A 13,070-nucleotide genomic window follows, 5' to 3' on the forward strand; every position below is an offset into this window, starting at 1 on the left:
AACATGTCAGTAAAAGTGAATAAATCTTTTCTTCCTCGTACAGGAAACCACAGGAAGAACGACGGGGTTATTATGGGATTCACAGATCGCCCACTGTTCCTGGAGATGTCTCATTTTCCCGCTGTCATTAGGAGGGACAGGTTCCATTCCTGTCTATCCTCAAGCTTAATCAGAACCAGGATGGCCGCGTGCACTCATCACACTTAAAGACTCGCTAAGACTTTGACTCGTCTCCTGGGCTTCAGGATTACTGGTGGTTCTGTTTCACCACCCAAACAGCGGGAAATAAAGAAAGGAAGGAGGGGAGGGATGGAATGAAGGAGGGAAAGCATTCCCACCCTCCTCCTCCTCCTCACTGAAGATGTAAAAGAGAAAGAAGCTGAACCACCGGAGGGATTTGAAGCATCTGGACAGCAAAGAAAAAGAGGATCGTCCACATTAACAGTGAAGCGCGCTGCGTTTTGTTTTTCTTTTATTCCCAGCATGCTTTGGGTACGACCGTCTCCAGATTCCTCCGCTGAAACCTCCTGCTCTGGAGATGGAGCACAAACATAATTGGACGTGACTACATATGTGGGAAACTGAGATGGATTGGGTCCCGATCGATCCCAGTAAGTGACCGTCTGCTCCGGCAGGTCCTTCTTCCTCTCCAGCTCTCATCTTCGCCACATCATAACCCCCCCCCCCACAACTCGATGTCTATACGGGCTCATTAGCGTCCGATGGGGGGGGGGGGCATTACAGGAACCACCTGCCCACTACCATCACATCACTCTGTACCCCCCCACGGCTCCCACCGAGCGTATACACTCCATACCAACCTCAATACCATCCACTTAAAAGCTTCTCACTCTCCAACCTTATGAGATTAGGGTAAAGGAGACGGAGCAAACACCAGGATGGGGGGGTAGGGGTGAGCCGGTGGGGATGGGGGGAGGTGAAGACTACGGTCCGAAGAGTTGGTGAGCAACACAGAGCATCCCAGTCAGTGACAATGAGGGGTGAGGACGGCGTGGGGAGGACAGAGGAGCGATTCAACAGGGCGGAAAAATGAAATCTTTATGATGATTCGCTGAAGATATGCGACGTCCCGCCGCGATTTTATACGAAAGATGTCCCGAGGGTGTATCGAGGGGGGGAAATGCACCATCCCGGATCGAGCCCCCGAGTGGAACGGCGCCGGCGTATAGGCCACGCATTCATGAGGCAGCCGCGAAGAAGGCTTTTATTTGACATGAATAGAATACGCACGTGTATTCTACGAATAAAATTGTCTTTGAATCGGATTTCCTAACAAATCCTGACTGGGAAAAAGACGGCGTTGATTGCGCTGATCATGCATTATTCATACGTTACGTATGATTGTGACGGGTGGATCAAACAAAAGCAAACATCATATGGTCGCCACGTGAACCTGAAACAAATTTTCACACACAAAGGTAGATTCAGGTCCGGTTTTTGACGCAGTTTAAGCAGCATGTCCTTTTTTTAATCAATGTTTGATCCAGAGTCACTCCAGTTTCCGACGCATTCGCATCTTTTTCCGCTTTCAAAACATCACCGTCCTTCTTCTCATTTGTATTTCGTTTCTTCCCACGTCAATCGGTCATTTATGAAACACTCGCCCGTCCAGCTGGAGGAGATTAAAAACCGCACATCATCACAACCTCCAGACTCTGCCAAGAAAACGATTCGATTTTTGAAACCTTTCGGCTTTCTTTCTTTTTCTTTTTTTTTTATAATTTGACATTTCAAACGTCATTCTCACCATACTTAGCGCTCATTTGGCTCCGTGTAGCTCATGTCTAACATGAGCACAATAACACACCCGCAGCTGGTCAATCTCAATTTCTCAGACCTCGTATTACGGTTTTTTTCTCATATGACAAAATAATTGGATGAGGCTGATGGACGGAAGAAAGATGGAGGTTATTTCTAATGGCGACACTTTGTGCACCTTGAAGCCTGACTTTAGCCTAAAAACCCGCTGGTTCTTTGTGACGACGGCCTCAATCAGCTGATCGGCGGCCTTTCCTTTCATCTTAACCACAGGACCTCAGGTGGGAGGAGCCTAAAGGCGGCCGATAACACCCGAGCTGAGAGATAATGTGGCCTCATTTTCTCAGATTTCCGGGGTTATTTACTAAGGCAGCAGCGGCGACGCCACGCTGAGATAAATCGCTCCCGCGGCACGTCGTGACTTGCTCCGCGTCAGGCCCGCCCCGACTCCTTCACTTCCCCAGGTCGATTTCCTCTCCTTCCTCCTCCTCCTCCTCCTCCTCCTCCAGCGGCGGTGGCGGCGGCGATGGATGAGTCAGAGAGAGTTACAGCAGGAGAGAGAATTAATAAAATGAAAGAGCGAGGAGCCTCCCTGGCATTCGCTGATGGCACACTTGATTTAATTTAGACTTTTTTAATCTAAGCCTGGCGAGCTGGGCTTGATGTCTCCTCCTCCTCTTCTTGGCAGGTGATGTATTTATTTATTTATTTTGTTTTTTTTAAGCTTTCCAGGGAGTTCTAATTGTTTTAAGCGCTTCCTGGGCCGGTGTCAGGCGTGAAGGAGAACAGAAGGGTAGCGGGCGCTGACTCGTCTTACAGAAAAAAATGCACAAAAACGTCAAACGCCGCGCAACTTAAACGATCCAACGCCTGATGATTCATCAAAGCGCAGCGGCAGCAGGTACAATGAAGTTTTCACGACTCGCCTCGCGCCCACGCAAAACATCAAAAAGAGCGCGGTCGGGTTCCCGATAGGTGACCTTCGTCTTTTCGGAACAGGTGCTAGTTTGCGAGCCGTTGGAGGCTGCGGGGTCGTGATGAGGAATTTCTCATTTCGCTGGTGTTGACTGAATGACGGACCGGAGGCAGGACGGATCTAACAATATCCACGCTGTCGCTGATTTTATCCATTAGCGGCAAAAAAAAGTTTCAAAAGTGATGCTATCCACACACACACACACACACACACACACACACACACACACACACACACACACACACACACACACACACCTCAACATGACCTTTTTATTAAAGCCGAAACAACACAAATAAAAGATTGTTTTATCAGCCGCACAATCGAACGGATGTCAGCTTATAAAAAGTTCACTTAAGGCGATAAATCTAATTTAATATCTCGTTACTGACGCCAACAAAGTGCTGCACGAGGATCGAACAGCGATCGACGACACTGATCAATTATTCATCCGATACTCGGGTCTACCTCTAATGGCGTTTTCTATATATTTAATTCATTAGAAGCAGACGGGTTCAGCGTTCCCATAATTCCCTTGTTTCAACTCCGTCCTCCAGGAAGCGTCTGGTGGCGGTCGGATCGGGATCGGTTCGGTTTCTCTTGACAGAACCCAGGCAAGCGATGGGCGATCCATTACGTTTGTTCATCTCATTAGGGTCGCGTTAACGCTTTCATCTGATTGGGGGGGAGGGCAGAGTGTTCCCGCCTGGTGAGCGGCGAGGCTAATTGAGTGTGTATTCATGTGTGCGATGAAGGGAGTGATTAAAAGTGTGTGTCTGAGTGTGTGTTTATTTTCCAGGAACACGCCTGAAAAAATAAACCTGGAAAAGCAAGAAAATCGTTTCCCTTCCTCCAGAGCAAGGTGTGTGGGGGGGTGTCTTGTATTCTCCGTTGATCCATGTCAGGCCCGACCGGGTTCCGATCGAACCCCTTCCTCCCTTCGCAGCAGTCGGACATCCACGCGCTCTAAATCACGACCTTTGACCCCCTGACAGCGTGCGACGGCGCTGGAAACATATTTCCCAGCTTGTGATTGTGACGGATTAGCCGGTACATAAATCACGCCACGGAAAAAGTAAAAGTTCGCCGAGGGATTGACGGCGGTGGAGCGTACGCCTCGGGCGCTGAACCGAAACCCTCCTGTTTTTCAATTTCGGATGAAACTCCAGCTTCACCATAAATTAGCCCCAAAGTCTCCACGTGATCTCTGAGAAGGAACGCCGCGCCGTGTGCAGCCGATGCTTCTAATAACGGTAAAATAATAAATAAATGAAATAAAATAAATAATAATAATAAAATAATTAAAATTATAAAAATAAATAATAAAATAAATAAAATAAAATAAATAAAATTAGATTCCAGATAAAAGTCCGATTGGCGTCTTCGTAGGACCACTTTGGGTTTTTATTTTTGCAGTGTCAGAAACAAAAAAAAGAGACTGACGTCAAGTTATTTCATCCGTAGTGGATAAAATAAATGATTGTTCTTCATTTCGCGCGAGAGCTGATTCAGATCAACGGGGATTTGTACCACTTCCTGTCCAGCTGTTGATGCAGGGGTTAAAGTTTGCGTGTAATTGAAGCAGAGATCGCCCGATAGAGGGTGTTTGTGTGTTTGCAAGCATTCCTGGAGATATTAGTGAAACCCTACGGAGAGGCCGAGCGGGAGCGGCGGGGGTCCCCGATTGCCTGAGAACCCAATCCGGCTGTTTCTTTAAGGATCAATTCATTCCCTTCTGGTCCCCCCCCACACACATGGAACCGATAAAAACCTGAGAGCAGACGGTGTTGCTGAACAAAATACATGGACTCCATGCTGGGAGACACAGAAAAGAGAGATGACGGGTGTGTGTGTGTGGGGTGTGTGTGTTCAGAACGGCCGGATAGTCTTTCACCGACGTCTCAAAGCATCAATCGAGTCTATTCTCCTTATCTACCGCAGGGAAACTAGATGAATGGGCCTACTTGGGGGGGGGGGAGTCAGCGGGAGAATGACAGCTTCCATTAGGTCATCCAATAACGTATCGCCGTTTAAATAGAATCGCCCAATGAAACGTTAACCCTTTAAGAGGGGCTGCTGGAGTTTACAAGCATCAAATCATAAAACCCAAGTAGCTGATTAAGGGGTGCCAAACGCAACCCCAACGCGATCCGAGCGCGACGCGCAAAAAAATATACGCAACTAATAAAAATATCATGTCGGGGAATTCCGATTTTTGCCTTTTTGTACGTTTTCCCTTCGGCCTCTTTTGGCCTTACGGTTTAGAAAGCTTTCATCGCTCCATATGGGGAACAGTTCAGAGTCTAATCAGGCCGGTGTGTCGTTCGTCTCCCCAACCCAACTTCGAGAGGGTTGCCATACCGCCCGAATGACGGGACCAAAGGCGCCAATCGCTTTTCGGGGGAATCACCTCCACATGTGCCGCAAATGGAAGGTGTGGATGGGAGCGAAGCTGTGAGGCTTTATCCGTGACCGGAGCTACCGGGTGGGGGCTGACAGCCGGTCGTTAACACAGGTATCATCTCTCAAACACGGGGATCAGATCAAACGCAGTAGAGCTAAATGAAAGGAGACAAAAAAAGCCTCGGGGGTAAAGGGGGTCACAGAGAGACCAACTCTCAGTTTTACCTCAGAAAAGATCGTAAAGGAGACGACGTTAAAGTATGACTAATGGATTGGTGTGATGATATCTGGCCACGCCGACACCTCTTCTATGATTAAACGTCAAGTTCATATATTTACATCTAGTTATGAAACCTCGCTACGTCCGTGTCGGAGAAGGATTTCTGTTTTCACGGAGACAAAGAGAGAGATAAAGCGCATTAGACTCGCTGAGCACCAGCAGAGCGGCGCTGATAAGTCCGTTTATGCGATTGAATCCATTACCCGGCTGCAGGTCGGCTGCTGCGGGAGAAGATCTTGATCGATGGCAGCACCCCGGATTGAATTACAAATTGAGTTTGGCGGGGTTGCTTTTCCCCGTTTGATTTCTGCAGTGTCCCGCCCACCACCACCACCCCCTACCCCCCAGCGGGGCTCCACTGCAGGCTATTTACAGTGCCCTCTTCCTGGGTAAGTTAATAACGCCAGTCCAGCCTGGACTTCACTGGACTGCCCCCCCGAGTCATTTGGGTAGGAACTGCTCCGACACGCCCAATCAATCACCAAATGGGGAAGGAGGTCGACTCTGCCGACCCCCCCCACAACTCATGGCCTCTCGGTCCGATCAATACCAGGCATTATTCTGATCATAATCGCATTAGGTTTTTGCATCGGGCAGCGAAACGTCCTCCCGCAGGACCCACTTACTGGCAAGAGCTTTAATGCCTCATTGTTGATTCATGTATTTGGCTAAATTGCCTAATTGCACAACTCATTGACTTTTAATTAATGGATTGAGTCTGCTGGACTGTTGCTCACCCCCCCGACAATGAAAACATCCAATGTAGGAGGGATCCACCAAACACAAGGGGGCTTTGAACCAAATTCGATAAAACTCATAGTCTCAGCCTGACCTGGGACCAGCAGGATCTGGAGCTCTTACACCATTTACTTTTTTTTTTTGGTGTGTAATGAAATTGCGGTTCTTGCCCACTTTGATTTTAAAAAACCTTTTTTTTTTTAATCATGTAAAGGTTCGGGTAGCAGCTAAGTGAGGTGTGTTTAGATTGCTTGCGGGTGAGGACTCCGGGGCGTATGGCATGCGGCGCGCCGGGGGCTGCATACTGTACTTGTTAATGGCTCCACCGCAGGAGTCTAACGAGGGATACGCAGTCAGGATAATTACACTAAAGGTCGTGTTTCCCTCCATTACAGTCGAAGGTACGATGAGAGGAGCGGCGGTCCGACTCCGAGGTCACAACGTTTGGCAGGCAAGTGCGAAAAATGTCAGCCAATTTAACAACCTTTCTTCACGGAGCCCCAACCGCAGCCAACCCACCCGTTTAACCCAGTTGCACCCTTATCCACTACCAACACTCCACCCCCCCATCCACCCACCCCAGACAGGCCTGGAAGCCCACGGGGGGTGAAACCGTATCAGGCTGCCACTGAGTGGCAGTGAGTCTCGCTCTGATCGCGAATACAAAGTGATGAAAAGTGTTGGGACAGCGTGAGAGCGAGGGAGAAATACGGCATGAAGAGACATTTCTGTCAGGCGTCTGGAGGGCAGCCGTTCCTTTGTGTGAGAATAAAACGGGAATTCTCCTCACGGCCGAGAGAAGAGAGGCCGGTGATACAGTAGGGCGCATGTGTCGAACTCTAGGCCCAAGGGCCAAATGTGCCCCCCGAGAGCATTTACGTGGCCCCAGAGAGCATAAAAGGTCAAAGTGTCTAAAAATAAATAGGTCAAAAGTGTGCTTTAACCAAAACTACATTTCCCACAATGCATTAATCAAACCCATTTGAACATTTTAAAAGTTTTTAACAAAGTTAATCTTTTAACTTGTGTTTGATGTTGTTTTTCTTTATTCACTTGGATAGTTTGATCCTTGATTGACGTAGTTCTGTGGGTATAACAGAGCAACAAGCAAACACATTTTTTTCTGTGTAACTGTAATGTTTGTAACTTGAAAAAGTAAAAAACTCAGAGTTATATAACATTAAGGAGTAGTTACATTTATTTTACATTAAATTGAGTTACATTTAGTTACATTTATTAGTTACATCTGACTCTTTGAGGACAGCCGTTATGCTGATGTGGCCCTCCGTGAAAATGAGTTGGACACCCCTATAGGTTCATACATGAGCCTACGGGACATAAAAGTCGCATTTTTGATACTTTCATTTAAAGAAGAGCTACATAATCCACTTTTTTCTATTTTTTCAGACAGATGTTTTCTCGGTTTTTAAATTATTTCTGCCAGCAACTTCCCACCTGTTGATATTCCGCGCTTAGAACGCTTTTATAACCTTGATCCACGTTTCGCTTTCATAGCTGTGATCAAATATCTTTTTGTTCGAGGGCGACCTGGCAAAGAGAGGAACTTAAAAAACAGTAAATCAAACAGATTTAACACGCCAGGATTAAATTAGAATTAAATCAGGACCATTAAGGAGCAAATTGAAAGAAGATCACATCGATCGAGAGAACTTTTTTCACCTAGCGGTTCACTTTATTCTGAGAACAATCACGGCCAGTCAGACGAGTTTCAGAGAAAACCCCGAGATGAAAATCAAACGAGAATGATGAAATGCCTAGAAAAGTTTTGATCGCTCTTAACGCTAAACGTCTTGATTTAACTTTAAACAGTTTCTTCATGTGGTCGTGATGTGTTCATCGTGTTAATCAGCGCTCGCTATCTGAAGATGGGAAACCGAACGGGAGGAAGGACGATGATGATGATGATGTCACCTGTACTGGAAGGAGACCCCACATTCACCGTCTGTGTTGAAAATAAAGGCGGGTCAAAGGTCGAATCTGAAGGCGACCGTGAGGTCCCTTAAATCAATAACCGGCTCCTCTATCGCAGACTTAGATGTTTGTCTTAGACGGTCACCATGGAAACCACCAACACACTACTCTGCGTAATTGCATGAGAAAAACCCAAAGAAGGTTTGCTGATGACCAATTACTGAGTCTGGAGGGGGGGGTGGAGATGATTGGGGGAGGGGGCACACAAATTGAGCAGCAATTACAGTAATCATCATTACAGATTTTTGCATTACATCCAACAGAGAATGTCTAAACCTCGTTGTTAAACCGAAAGGGACGGCGTGACTTCGACGCATTCACCGTCCTACAATGAAGATGACGACAACGTGAAATAATTAGTCAAAGTGAAACCCCCCCATTTCAAATTCCGCACAACGACGACATGATCAGACCCGATGTGTAGCCATAATCATCCCGCAGATGTTTTATCGGCTGTTTAATGACGACCATATTAGGAGCGGACGATTTAACGGCCGACGTCAACGGCTGTGATGGATTTTACCTGCTTTTCTTCCACCTGTCGCCCCGCAGCATCTCCAGGAGATTTACAGCGACCTGCGGAGGCGCGGCAGTCCCACTCAGTCATTGGCTCGACTGTACAGTGGAACCTCTGCTTACAAAAGTCTCTATTTACGAAACGCCTCAACAGGAAAATATTGCCTCAAGTTACGAAAGAAATTTCGAGTCTACTTACGTAATTTTCTACTTACGTAATTTCTTCCAGAACCAATTAATTTCGTAAGTAGAGATACCACTGTATATCATGTGACCTGCGCAGAGCTGATTGGCTGGTTTGAATTTTGAAAACAACTTCAGCGTTTGCTTTTCCATTCGTGCAACATCTGAAGTTTCCTCAAACCACGTTGTGTCTTTATCTAGCGCTCCATTATCGACAAGCCGCTATCGCAACCGTCGATTACTTCAAGCTGCATTCACAGTCGGCTCAAATTGCCTGTCGTTTTGAGCTTCATCGAACCCGACGCCGAGCCTTCTAACCTGAACCAGCTGCATGCAGATAGAAGCCGTCTTCTTCTCGTAGGGATCTCATTACATGATGCACGAGGAAACTGTCTCCATCCCAGAAACATCACAAACGACAGGAGAGCACTTAGGAAAACATCTCGGGGTGAATTGCTTCAGCACCTGCTGCAATCTGCAACACATTTTGGGCTTTCTTTACATACATGAAGTAAATTAATCCCACATTTCTGCTCTCGTTTAATCCCAGCCCACTTTTGGTGAAGTTCAAAAGCAGATTTCTTCTCACATGGAAACCATCCCATAACACTTCTCTCAGGGGTAATAATTGGGCGAAAGTTGATGAACAAGCGACTCATTTAGGTTTTGGTGACTCCAAAAATCGTTCCACCGTTTAAATAAATCGACCCTTGAATGCAAACCGCATAGAAGCACTCAGTAGATTGGTATTAAACTCTGCTGTGACCGCCTCACTACGCACTAAAAAAAGTCCCTTTGCATAATTAATGAGGCACTTGGGTCCAAGTACCGATTATGAGGGGCACAAAGGCGAAGTCCAATGGAACGCCGCCGCCATCTGCTCCGAGCACGGCGGCCCAACCGGGAGAGAGACATAAGTAAAGCCGAAGCTGCCGGCCCACGTGCCGACCAGGACCAGCTGTGGCTTTGTCAGGACTGCACTACGAACAGGATGTTTCCGATTTGGACGCGGAGCGATCGGAAAGAGGAAGAAACGTTACAGGAAGAGAGGAAGGAGGACAAAAAAAGGGGGAGTGAGGACATGAGATGTTTAGGAAGAAATGCTTTTTAAAACTGAAAAATGCACACAATCACAGGAACAAAGACGCAACGGGGTGACGAAAAATCGTCCAATTAGAGGCCAGAGCGGATTTAACCTCTTCCTGATTGATCTCAGACCCCCCGATAAGGAGGAAGCGAGGAGGCGAGAATCGGGCTGGAGTAAAGCCGAGCGTCTGTTGGGAGGGATCGGCGGGTTTTTGGAATGCGTTTGACAGTAAATCACTTCCTGTGAGGAGAAGTGAAAGCATGAGGGGACGGGACAGCGGAAAAAGAGGGATGTAGGTTGGGGGGGGGGGGATCAGAAACATCTTTTGATTATTTCGCTCGATGGAAATCCGAGAAATGTTGTAAATAACGCAGCGAATGTAAACGAAACATGGCGGTGGACACAGTAGCTTTAAATTGAGATAATAGAGCGATTATTAGCGCTCAGCAGAAGCCCGCTTTGCGAGGGCGTCCATCAAGCGGCTGTAATCCATCCCCATCTGTGAGAGCAGAGCGTTTCAATCAGCACACGGGTTCCTGGGAATTCAACAACGGAACTCACCAAGTCGTAAAAATCAACCATTTTTATCACAAATTTGGAGCAAATGCGAAACGAGCCTCACGCCGAGGGCGACCCGCCGCCAATCACCATCCCGCCTCGCCGAGCCGCGCCGCCGTCAGGTATTTAAATCCAGCCTCATTATGTGAATTACAAAGGAGGAGGCGCACAATAGACGCCAGCCGACGGGTTTCTCCTCTTTATTTTTCCTTTTGTCGTCGTTCTGTTCGGTCTTGGATGGTTGCCTGATGCAGTTTAAACAGAAACAGAAGACTGTAATGGAAACAAGCTGCTGTCTCCTAAACAAAGGCATCAAATAAAAATAGTCTAAAATAGTCCAATGTTCCTTTTTTTTATCACTTGCAATCAATCGACCGACGGCGAAAGTGAACAATTGCTTGATTTTTCCATGCATCTAAACCTGCATTTATGTGTGTATGTGTGTGTGTGTGTGTGTGTGTGTGTGTGTGTGTGTGTGTGTGTGTGTGTGTGCGTGTTTTATACAATGGAGGTATGAGTGTGTGTCCGTCGTTATCATTAAACACCTACTGATCTCCTCATCCTGGTTCAAAAGCAGAACCTCAAAAACTGATTAATAGAAATAATTTTATAATCACTTTAATTATTATAATTATTATAAGTATATATATATATATATATATATATATATATATATATAATATACAAATAAATAATATATAATTAAATATATAATTAAATATAATTTTCTCTTATTTCTCCTCCCTTCCAGACAGAAGCTGGGGGGTACGTAACCCCTACCGGAGTCCCGGATGACCCCCGGCAGCAGGATTAGCAGCGTTAGCCAGGAAACCTTCGTGAAGCTAAAAGAGAAACTCCCCAACGCTAAAAAAAAGTCTCTACCTTTGAGGCCACCCATACTCAGGATGCCCCCCCACCCCCACCCCCCCTCATTACTGGCTGCCCAGCTCAGCATGTCGGAGTCAAGGTCATGTCAACCTATTTCAAACACATATGTAACCATACACACACGTGTTGAGCAAAAATGGTTGGGAAAATAAACAACAACAGACACGCCTCTAAACAGCTTCATTCGAGCCGTTTTTTTCGATTATCAGTTAAAGTTTAAAAAACTCTTTTGAGCTCTCACAGATGTGACTTTGATAAATCTGAACCTGGGGGCCGCTCTCGTTCACACGTGCGATAAAACATCTGCGTAAGCAGCGGCAGGTTGTGTTACAACCCATATAGAATGCTAATGCTGCATCTTTGAGCCGCGATGGAGTCGTCAAGCCGGCGGCGGGGGGGGGGGGCCATCCATCATGTACTGGGTGCCGAGGCTCGGCGGTGGAGGTCGAAGGTCTCAACCCAAATGACATCAGATAAGAAAAGTGGAGGATGAATTACCTCCGTGGAAAAAAGTTCCGTCAAACACGAGGAGGTGAAGCGAGAAGGTGCTGCAGAGATCTGTAAATAAAACATTCCCCCTGTCCGTCAGGCGTCCCTTCAATCACCCCGCGTGTCAAGCTAACGCTAATAGCGTTAACTTCAGTGATTGGTTTATGTAAACAGGACCGGTCTGACCCGGTCAACCGTTAAGACTCTCAATGGACTCCATTTTTATATATTTGAAGAGCTGTAAGTTGATTTGAAACCGTCGTAAATCACATGACTTCCACTAGGGGTCGCCACCGAGCAAAGATCAGATATATGAGATGTAAGTAAACTCGACAAACAATCTATATTACGAGAAAATAATTCAACAAAAAGACTACAGACGTTAAAAATAACCCTAATGAGGAAGAACCGTCTGACTCGGAAACCAAAAATCTGGAACAACGGGGAATAAACCACAAACGGTAGCGAGCTTGACAGGTGAGACGGTTAATGAGCCAATCAGATTTCTACCTGCAGGAGGATGGTGACACTTCCAATCCTCTCCAACTATCACTAAATCACATTTACTATGAAATACTTCCCATTTCTTCCACCTCCACCTGATGGAGCCTAATTGTCGAAAGTAAGAAAAAGTTTTCCTGACAACTGCTGACGAATTCCAATTCTAGCAAGACCAGTCGTCTCTCTGTGGACTCCATGCCAGGAAGCAGCAATCTCATGGTGCAAAATCCCACGTGGTCTGGACGCGGATTGAAAATGTGAATGCCACCTTTTGTTTTTTGGGGTTTTTTTCAATGCAAAACAACAGATCTGTGTTTCTTTACCAGCCTATATAAAATTACTGGTTGCTCAGGAAACATCCAGTCAAACCGGAGCTGGAAGGTAATTTATTCCAAATCGTAAAGACTCACAAGACCAACAAAAATTTCATGCCTGTCGTATTTGCGTCGCTAAAACCAAGCGAGGGGTTTAACCTGCGATGAATCAAACAATGGAGAATAAACTGATGGTAATGAGGTGGAGACAGATGCTGGAGTACCAGGGGTCCGTCTCACACATCTCCTGCCAAAGCAGAATAATTATGCTGATAAAAGACGGTCCTGTGGTAATAAAGCAGCCTCGTATGCAATCAAGCAGTGACTCTCAGGCCACTTCATATTCTTTCTACGCACTCACACGGC

This window comes from Antennarius striatus, chromosome 16, assembly GCF_040054535.1.
Source record: "Antennarius striatus isolate MH-2024 chromosome 16, ASM4005453v1, whole genome shotgun sequence".
In the NCBI taxonomy this organism is placed as follows: Eukaryota; Metazoa; Chordata; class Actinopteri; order Lophiiformes; family Antennariidae; genus Antennarius; species Antennarius striatus.